Raw genomic sequence first — 10,637 nt, 5'->3', positions numbered from 1 at the left:
AATAAAAACCTGACAGGTGTTCTAATCCCTTTATCCTCTATGCAAAACTAAAAAAAAAAGTTTTCACATTATAGTTACAGTTATTATAGTTTAGTTATACTTTAACTCACGTGTCCTTGCAATTTTGATTATCCTCCCTAGCAATTTAAAATTTAATCATTAGCTATTCCAAGTGTTTCCTAAAAACCTGAGACAGCGATCAGCTGTTGTCCTCATTAGTACTTGTTCAAGCCTTGAGGCTGGGTTCACACTGCTGCGGTGGCAGACATCGCATGTGATTCGCAGCGCACTGCTGTTCACATCACATGCGATGTCTGTGCTGTGTGATATCAGCCATACAGATAGTATGGCTGATATCGCACCGCATTCGGTCCAAACTCGCACAGGACCCTTTTTTTTGTTCGGACCAAAATCGGATCGCATGGGTGTTCACACCTATGCGATCCGAAAATGTCCGAATTGTCAGTTCGCATTGCGATATGCGGGCTGAACTGGGGGTGTCATTAACATTGTATGACACTCCCCAGCAGTTCGCACATGGCAGTGTGAACTGCCGTGCGAGTTGGTGCGATGCGGGAACCCGCAGTAAATTCGCTGCGTTCCCGCACCGCAGCAGTGTGAACCCAGCCTAAAGCCCGTACACACTATAAGAAAATCTGAAGTAACATTTCGTCCAACAAGCGATCTGCCAATTTTCCGATCGTTAGTACGGTGCTTTCGACAGCCAATTCCGAGTTTTCAGACGACAAAACTGGATGTGCAGGCTATAACATTTTTGTTGTATGTGAACACAACGTCCATGTTTTTAATTTAATCAGTACAGTTTTCGTCTGAAAAAAATCGTAAGAGCAAGACAATACATACGAAACTATTCAACACATGACATCATTTCTGAAGCCGTACGAGAATTTTCGTATGTTGAGTTGCCTCTTCACTTTGATATGAGACTAGCATGCAACAAAAATCGAAAGATAATTTGTCTGATTTTCTGATTGTCTTCATCCAAACAAGTGTCAGAGCATGCTTTAGTGCCCGTTCACACCGGTGCGACTTGTCATGCGATGTGGCACCCTATTTGTGCCTATGGAACCGTACAAATCGGTGTGAGACTTGCACCGATTTGAAAAAGGTTCCTGCACTATTTTTGTGCATCTACAACTTGCATTGACATCTGTGCATGAATTCACAGAGATGTCTGTAAGCTTTAGATGAAGTTGCATTGTCCTTCAGCTCTAAAATCGCGCTGAAGTAGCGTGACTGCAAAGCCGCATTCAGTGTGAACAAGGGCTTAGAGTCATCTGACACTGCAATCATTGAAATGATTGCAACAGATGGTGCTGTGCAAGATCCTATTTGTTTTTATAGTTTTTCTCTTGCTCTCCATTGTCTTGCTCCCTTTTTTCCCCTTATAGCATTCTGTCTTATGATCATATATTGCCTAGCAATGGAAGGGTGCCTAGAATGTGTTTGTTCAGCAAGGTGCACATATAAACTACATAATTTGCATGCACGGCTCTGTGATTGCTGTTTATGAGCCCTCCAGATCCCTGGCTGGCGGCAGAGTAGGCTGGCCTGACACTTTTATTACCTGCCAATGACAAGTCCACTACTGGACACTCTTCATTTGTCCAACCAACATCAGCACAACTTAATGGGGCCAGGGCATGGCATTGTGACCACACATTTGGTCTATATCTCACTGTATGTTACTAATGATGTTTAATAGTAGGCTTGGTTTTGGCTTATATTTTTTCTGTATTATGTCTGGTAATGTCAATTTGATGTAATGGAGCTGGGTCATCTGGCTACCATGGGTTACCTACAGCTTTTTATTTTGCATTTGATGTCTGTTTTTATGTCACTAAGTTGCCCTGGGGTAGGGACCCTGCATGGCCTTGAAACATCAGCTATCTTACGTGACATTATGTTTTTACAATAATCTGTTCAAATAGATTGATTGGAGTGCTGGTAACTTTTCACCTTATATTTGGCATCAAAATCAGGCAATAAATTAGGCACAAGAATCAGGCATTATCTCCATGGTTCCTGTCATTTTAAATAGTTAAATTGGACCAAGTTGGTCCAAACAAACTATTTCTTTCACTTAAGCCCAATTCACACCTGGGTATTTTGGGATTGCGTCAGAATCGCTGAGATTCTGACCGCAATCTCAAAATATACTACAATCGCAAAACCCATTATTTTTAATGGCACCTAAGATGCGATGGGGTTTTGGCGGGATCATGCGGCAAACATGACAAATCACAGGAGTTTCTTTTGGGCAACATGAGTCACACGTCGCACCAAAATCGCACCGCCTTTAAGGTGCCATTGGAAATAATAGCACATGGACCTGAGTTTTGAGATTGAGGGTAGAATCGCAGCAATTCTGCAGCAATCCCAAAACGCCCAGGTCTGAATGGAACCTAAGTGCTGTACTGGCTCTAAGCACTGTATGAACTGTATATAGCCTCAGCTACATGCAGTACACAATGCTGTGTTTTGTGGCTGTGAGACAGAGATTTTGGGATTGATTTACAAAAGGGAAAAAGACTGTGCACTTTGCAGTTGCCCTCTGAAAGCGCAGTTGCTCCAGGGCTTAGTAAATGAGCAGAAGCTCTGCTGACTTCCATCATCCAATCATGTGCAAGCAAAAATGCTGTTTTTTTAATTTTCCTTGCACAGTGTGACAGACCTAGCCACAAAAGAGGCTTTTGGAGGGGACTGAATGCCAGTCTACTGCAAACCAATGTTCTATTGTGTTTGTCTGCCTTGGATCACAGGATGTGTATTCCAACAGCTCTCCCTGCTAACACTGTGTACTGATGAGACGTTAAACACACCTGACCTGTGTGTCCATTGTTATTGGACAGTTTAACCCGCCCTCTTTTCCAAGGGTGGGGGGAACGAGTCTCTGAGTTATTTTATCTGTTGTGACCATGTGTTAAAATAAATGAGTTGATTCCTGCTTGACCCTGAAGACAGAGCCGTGTCTCGTTTTTGGGGTGGATTATTTGTATGGGTTCCTTGTTCGGCTGATTCAGCTGAGTGTTCGGTAGCTGCCTTTGTGTTTGGGTATGGAATGTCCTAAACGACTTTAACCCCTTTCATACTCGGGGTGTCGTTACACTGGTGGCTAGCAGCGGGATCATTCCCACAGCCCAGAAGGACAGCTACAAGAGGACACAGGACAATGGAAGCACAGCATGGATGGCTAAAGCTCTCTACCCTCAAGGACTTACTGGAGAACCGGGGCCGACCGGCCAACAACCGTAAGAAGAGGGACATTATCACAGAACTAGTCAAAATGGATAGAGCTGAAAGACCCAACATAATCGGAAGGCCCAGCGTAACAGACAGGACACCCGAAGAGGCAAGTTTTGATCGGGCTGTTAACATAAGACTGGCACATTATGGCCCTAACCCTACAGCGGAGATCATAGACCGAGTTATAGCAGCTGTTGATTCAAATTGGCTACAACAAAGAGGTGCTGCAGCAGCGGGAGTCACAACAGCACCAACTGAAAGGAGAAAGGTACATTTTGCTGCTTTTAAAAATTTCATTGAAGCAGAAGGGGAGATTGATGGGTACCTTGCAGATTTTGAACGTCAATGTGCCCTACACCGGGTGCCCACAGAGGAATGGGTTACCATTTTGTCTGGGAAATTGTCCGGCCGGGCCAGTGAAGCGTTTAGGGCCATCCCAGACGAGTATATTATGAATTATGGGCTGGTAAAAGAAGCACTTTTGGCCAGGTATGCCGTCACACCGGAGGCATACCGGAGGCGGTTCCGAGAGATGAGCAAGCGGACTGGAGACTCATATACCAAGTGGGCATGCCGCCTACACCGCACGGCATCCCACTGGGTTGCTGGATGCCAAGCAGTATCCGGGGAAGAGGTGCTGCAGCTGTTCCTGCTGGAGCACTTCTTTGACAAGCTGTCCCCGGAAGTCAGAGAGTGGGTCCGGGACTGAAAACCTTTCACCTTGCCTGAAGCAGCTCGCCTGGCGGATGAATACACAGATGCCCGCAAACTGGATAACACTGTGGTCAAGACAACAGCTGGGGTGGATTATCGATCAGCAGCGCCCCCTCCAGCTGGTGCCTACAAACCACAGTTGTACCGCCCTACAGCACCACCTCCAGTGGCCACTTATTCTCGGAAGCCCAGGTTCAACTCCCAGGACTACTCACAACCCCTCAGGTGTTTCGGGTGTAAACAGCTAGGGCACAAAAAGCCATACTGTCCGTTGAATCCAGCCAGGCAGTCCCACTCGTGGAGAAAGCCAGCAGGGGGGAATCCTCGCACATACATGCCTGCGGCTCACTGCATTGAGGAGGAAGAACGTTGGGGCGTCCTGCATGAGTGAGGCTGATCTAGTACAAGCAGCTAACCAGGACAACCGGCAGCAACACAGGCAGACCGTCCGGGTTAATGGAAAGGTAGCCAATGGCCTACGTGATACTGGCGCCACCATGACCCTACTACGAAAGAACCTCATCCCAGAGAGCCAACACACCGGGGACACTGTAGTCGTAAGGGTAGCGGGAGGCACCATTTTCGGGCTACCCGTTGCCTGTGTTCACCTGGATTGGGGGGTTGGTTCAGGACACGTGAATGTGGGGGTGATGAAGGATTTGCCAGCCGATGTACTACTGGGGAATGATTTGGCCCCCCTCATTTCTGCTTACGCCTCGATAGGCCCCGCTGAAGCCAACCCAGTGACTACCCATGCCCAGATCCCCAACAGCATGATGGCGTGAGCCCAGTCACCCTGTCTTCTCTCCAGCGGCTGAAAAGACTACAGGGAGAAGGGCGAGTCCAGGCCTCTCCCCAGCGGCGGGCGTGTTCTCTGAGAGAGGCAGAGGTTGGCTGGGTAAGTAATGATCTGGTTGGAACAATTTGTTTGGGGTACGGTGTGGATACCAGCATTAGAGGACTGGAACTACTGACTAACTTCAGAGTCAACCCGTCTGGGGTCTCCTCCTGTGTTAGTCTCATGCCGAAAGGGGAGAAATGTTACATAGTTACATAGTTACATAGTAGGTGAGGTTGAAAAAAGACACAAGTCCATCAAGTCCAACCTATGTGTGTGATTATGTGTCAGTATTTCATTACATATCCCTGTATGTTGCGGTCATTCAGGTGATTATCTAATAGTTTCTTGAAGCTTTCAATGCTCCCCGCTGAGACCACCGCCTGTGGAAGGGAATTCCACATCCTTGCCGCTCTTACAGTAAAGAACCCTCTACGTAGTTTAAGGTTAAACCTCTTTTCTTCTAATTGTAATGAGTGGCCACGAGTCTTATTAAACTCTCTTCTGCGAAAAAGTTTTATCCCTATTGTGGGGTCACCAGTACAGTATTTGTAAATTGAAATCATATCCCCTCTCAAGCGTCTCTTCTCCAGAGAGAATAAGTTCAGTGCTCGCAACCTTTCCTCATAACTAAGATCCTCCAGACCCTTTATTAGCTTTGTTGCCCTTCTTTGTACTCGCTCCATTTCCAGTACATCCCTCCTGAGGACTGGTGCCCAGAACTGGACAGCATACTCCAGGTGCGGGCGGACCAGAGTCTTGTAGAGCGGGAGAATTATCGTTTTATCTCTGGAGTTGATCCCCCTTTTAATGCATGCCAATATTCTGTTTGCTTTATTAGCAGCAGCTTGGCATTGCATGCCATTGCTGAGCCTATCATCTACTAGGACCCCCAGGTCCTTTTCCATCCTAGATTCCCCCAGAGGTTCTCCCCCCAGTGTATAGATTGCATTCATATTTTTGCCACCCAAATGCATTATTTTACATTTTTCTACATTGAACCTCATTTGCCATGTAGTCGCCCACCCCATTAATTTGTTCAGGTCTTTTTGCAAGGTTTCCACATCCTGCGGAGAAGTTATTGCCCTGCTTAGCTTAGTATGGTCTGCAAATACAGAGATTGAACTGTTTATCCCATCCTCCAGGTCGTTTATAAACAAATTAAATAGGATTGGTCCCAGCACAGAACCCTGGGGAACCCCACTACCCACCCCTGACCATTCTGAGTACTCCCCATTTATCACCACCCTCTGAACACACCCTTGTAGCCAGTTTTCAATCCATGTACTCACCCTATGGTCCATGCCAACGGCCCTTATTTTGTACAGTAAACGTTTATGGGGAACTGTGTCAAATGTTTTTGCAAAATCCAGATACACCACGTCTACGGCCTTCCTTTATCTAGATGGCAACTCACCTCCTCATAGAAGGTTAATAGATTGGTTTGGCAAGAACAATTCTTCATGAATCCATGTGACAGACCTAGCCACAAAAGAGGCTTTTGGAGGGAACTGAATGCCAGTCTCCTGCAAACCAATGTTCTATTGTGTTTGTCTGCCTTGGATCACAGGATGTGTATTGCATTGGAGGGTTTGTGTTTGTCTGCCTTGGATCACAGGATGTGTATTGCATTGGAGGGAGGGGGGATTCTTCCAACAGCTCTCCCTGCTAACACTGTGTACTGATGAGACGTTAAACACACCTGACCTGTGTGTCCATTGTTATTGGACAGTTTAACCCATCCTCTTTTCCAAGGGTGGGGGGAACGAGTCTCTGAGTTATTTTATCTGTTGTGACCATGTGTTAAAATAAATGAGTTGATTCCTGCTTGACCCTGAAGACAGAGCCGTGTCTCGTTTTTGGGGTGGATTATTTGTATGGGTTCCTTGTTCGGCTGATTGGAGTGTTCGGTAGCTGCCTTTGTGTTTGGGTATGGAATGTCCTAAACGACTCTAACCCCTTTCATACTCGGGTTGTCATTACACACAGGATTGGGTACTCTTTGCAAAGTCAAGCCTTACCTCATTTACTAAGCTCTGGAGCAATTGCACTTGCAGAGGGCAACTGCACTTTGCAAAGTGCACAGTCTATTTGCCTTTAGTAAATCAACCCCTTTGTGTCTCACACACAGAACTAAATAAGAGTTGGTCTGAGCAGCACTCAGCCATTCATAGGCAGCTTTGTATTCTGTGAATGAATACACAGCTTCCGTTGGTTGGCTAGGGTGGAGAGGCAGGCTGATGATGTCACAATGTTAAAGTGAGTGTAACCCCTTACCTTGTAAAACAACCATTCAGTTTAAAATAGAAATGAAAGGCAAAACTTTTGTGTATAGCTATAAAAAACATTTTTTCTGCTTGTGATCACATTTCCCCTGTTCTCAGCAAAAAGCTGGTCGGGGGTGGTGGTGTCAGGACAAGTCTGATCGTTGGAGGAGAGCAGGCTGAGTTCCCAGCATAGCTAGAGAATTGACCATGGTGTGTTCTCCTGCTTTGTGTGGTCAGTTTTTAATAGGAAAACAGTGACTGGCAGGAACACCAGGAATTTTACACAAAGGAAGTAAAACAAAGAGAACAGGATACTTTTTCATACAAGTACATAGTACAGCAGGCACATATCAGAAATATGAAATGTTGGCTTTGCATCATCTTTAAGCATTAAATTCAGACACTGTAATCAGGTACTAAAATCAGACAACACAGCCCGGTATTAAATTAGACACCACACTCAGACGAAATCAGATCTTTGTGTAAAGCTTTCAAATCAGAATCAAGTGTCAAATTTACAGACTGTTCTCAACCATTAAAGCAGAACAAAAGGTCTGCTATGATACACTGGCAGGCATTTTATTGCAGAAGAGGCATGCAATGGTTCCTCTGCAATAAAATATACCTACCTGCCTGCTCACAGTGAACCCCAGACTTTAAACTGACCTGTACAGCTTCCTTAAAGCGGAGTTCCACAAAAAATGGAACTTCCGCTTTTCGGAACCCTCCCCCCCTTCGGTGTCACATTTGGCACCTTTTAGGGGGGAGGGAGGTGCAGATACCTGTCTAAGACAGGTATTTGCACCCACTTCCGGGCATAGATTCCCAAGGAAGTCTACGCCTCTTCCCATTCCCTCGCGCTGTCTGCTGGGACACACACGGGTCCTGGAGACAGCAGGGACCATTCGGATTGCGCAGCGCAACTCACGCATTCACAGTAGGGAACCAAGAAGTGAAGCCGCAAGGCATCTTCCCTTACCGAAGATGGCGGACGCAGCACCTGAGAGCCGAGGGAGAGATTGGCTAAGGGTGCCAACATCATGGGCGCCCCAGACAGGTAAGTGTCCTTATTTTAAAAGTCAGCAGCTGCAGTATTTGTAGCTGCTGACTTTAAAAAAAAAAAAAATTTGGTGGACCTCCGCTTTAAGTGCAGCTTGTGCAGCCACCATGCCAGTAAGCCACCCCTCCTACAGAAGCTGCCAAGTGCAAGAAATTCCTGCTGACTGGTACTCTCCCCCTATTGGGACTGGCTCTTTGTCATTGCTCTACTATAGTTTCCTGCTACATACTGGCACACCATATATGTAATTTCTACTACGGTTACTGTTTCACCATCAGTGTCATTACTACTGCTATTGTGTCACTACCAAATTTCCACTACCATCATACTTTGGGCTTATGGGCTGGACACTGCTTACATCACTGTCACAGGTACTGTTACTATGATAAACTTGAAGGAATTTTTGCTTCCACAGCACACGTTGGTTAAGACACGCTCATATACCACTGCTTGTTCCAGTCAGGTAGGTATCACTTGTTTCCCTGGGGTTTCAGCAGGTGCACCCCGGTTACATGGGCTTGGGGGGGGGGGGTTGAGCAGGCTGTTTCGTGTGGGTTGCTTTGTTGGGGAGTGTTCGTCTCAGAGCAGATGCCAGTCTACTGGGCCAGGGCTGTACAGGCATGGGGGGGGGGCCCTCTGCTGCTGCCACAGTGGGGTTTACATATTTCAGGGGGCATGTTTTTAATATCAGGGGGGAGGTTTCACACATTTTAATTGGTTCGGTCCCACTTAGACACCAAGTCTCACTCCTCCTGCTGCTTTCACAGATTTTTTGTGGTTTCAGCAAGATTACATTACAGGATATGGCCAGTAGGGCACACCAGTTTGCAGGTCAAGGGGTCATACGAGCATTCATATCTTCGCGGTATACATAGTGTAGAGGAATCCTGGTCCTAGATTAGTCGCATACATGTCGTAGTTTTGTATGCTTATGTCCTTTTTCCATAGTTGGTTTTCTACACATCAACAGGACTCAAGTGTTATTTTGCAGTTTCAGACATTTTTCAGGTAGGTATCGTTTGTTTTCCTCACAATGGATTTTCAGGGGTGGTTATTTTCATTTCTCAAACCCGACTCGTTGGTACATATGCGTGGTTTCTAAGTGGTAGCTTTGTGTTTTTGTTTTCTTTCCATAATGGTGTTAACTAAGGTTCAACATATTCTCTGAGTTATTTTGTTTTGTTTTCTTCCTGGATCAGTTCATTCCAGGTTGGTTTTCTGTTTTACCATTACACGATACAGGTAGTTTCTTACACCTTGGGTCTCACGGCCATAGACCACTGTAGTGTTACCCATCACGTCTATGAATGCCAAACGGATTGAGATGATCATTTTTAATTGGCACATTCAGGCTTCTCGGGCTTGAGCTTAAGTTTGGGGGGCCTACTAGGTTTCAGGGGTGTCACAAAGCAGGCTTGTTAATTTCTACACATACTTCTCGGCATTTGGTTCTCACGTTAATTTCTGTTTTCACATTCTTGTTAGCATCACATCTTCACGATTAGGTCATGGCGTTACCACTGCAGCACTACCTATCATGTTTTTAGGTACGTACAGGTTGAGATGGTCGTTTCTAATTGGCTTGTACGATTACAAGTCTCCTAATCTGTTCTCACACAACTCATGCTACGATCATTTCACTACTCACATCGGTAGCCTGACACGTTTTCAGGTTTCAAAGGCCTGAGTTCTCATTGTTAAAGGGGTTGTAAAGCTTTGTGTTTTTTTCACTTTAATGCATCCTATGCATTAAGGTGAAAAAACACCTTGTAGTCACCGACCCCCCCCCCCGAGTCCCCGTTTTACTTATCTGAGACCCAAATCTCCTTGGGCGTGATCCAGCGTTGCTTTCCCTGAGCTCTAGTCGGCTCCTCATTGGATGATTGATAGCAGTGCAGCCATTGGCTCCCACTGCTGTAAATCAAATCAATGACGCAGCGTGCTGGGGGCGGGGCCGAGTCATACATTTGGCGGCTAGGGCCGCCGAGTTTATCACACGGGAACGTGTCCGCAAGGTAACCCCCTTGGGAGAGAACTTCCCAGAGGGGGTTAGCTCTTGCGTGGGGGAGCCGCGAGAGCCACCGTGGGACCCCAGAAGAGGACGATCGGGGAGGTAAGTATGACATGTGCGTTTTTTTAAAAAAACAAAAAAAAACTAAGCTTTAGTATCCCTTTAATTTGCCTGATTACACCTCAGGTAACTTGGCATGGTAAATTCATGAGGCTGACACATTTCAGTCCTGCTCAAACGTACCTTCGTCATTTCACGAAAAAAAAAAAGAGGGGGGAGGGGCAGCCGATTGGTCTAAGGTAGGTGATGGGTACGGTTGATTTACTTTTCTTGGCTTACAACGTTGTTCTCGGTTTTATGCAGGTCATGTCACAGGCAGCGGACATTGAAGACTTTGCATTCATCCCTCCTTCTCCGGCTAGGGGTTCGGAACATGGTAGCACACCCTCCTTAAGAACCTGGACTGTCCCAAGACTCTTG

This window comes from Aquarana catesbeiana, linkage group LG03 (assembly GCF_042186555.1).
Source record: "Aquarana catesbeiana isolate 2022-GZ linkage group LG03, ASM4218655v1, whole genome shotgun sequence".
NCBI lineage: Eukaryota > Metazoa > Chordata > Amphibia > Anura > Ranidae > Aquarana > Aquarana catesbeiana.
The sequence above is the reverse complement of the archived record's forward strand: the minus strand, read 5'-3'. Positions refer to the sequence as shown.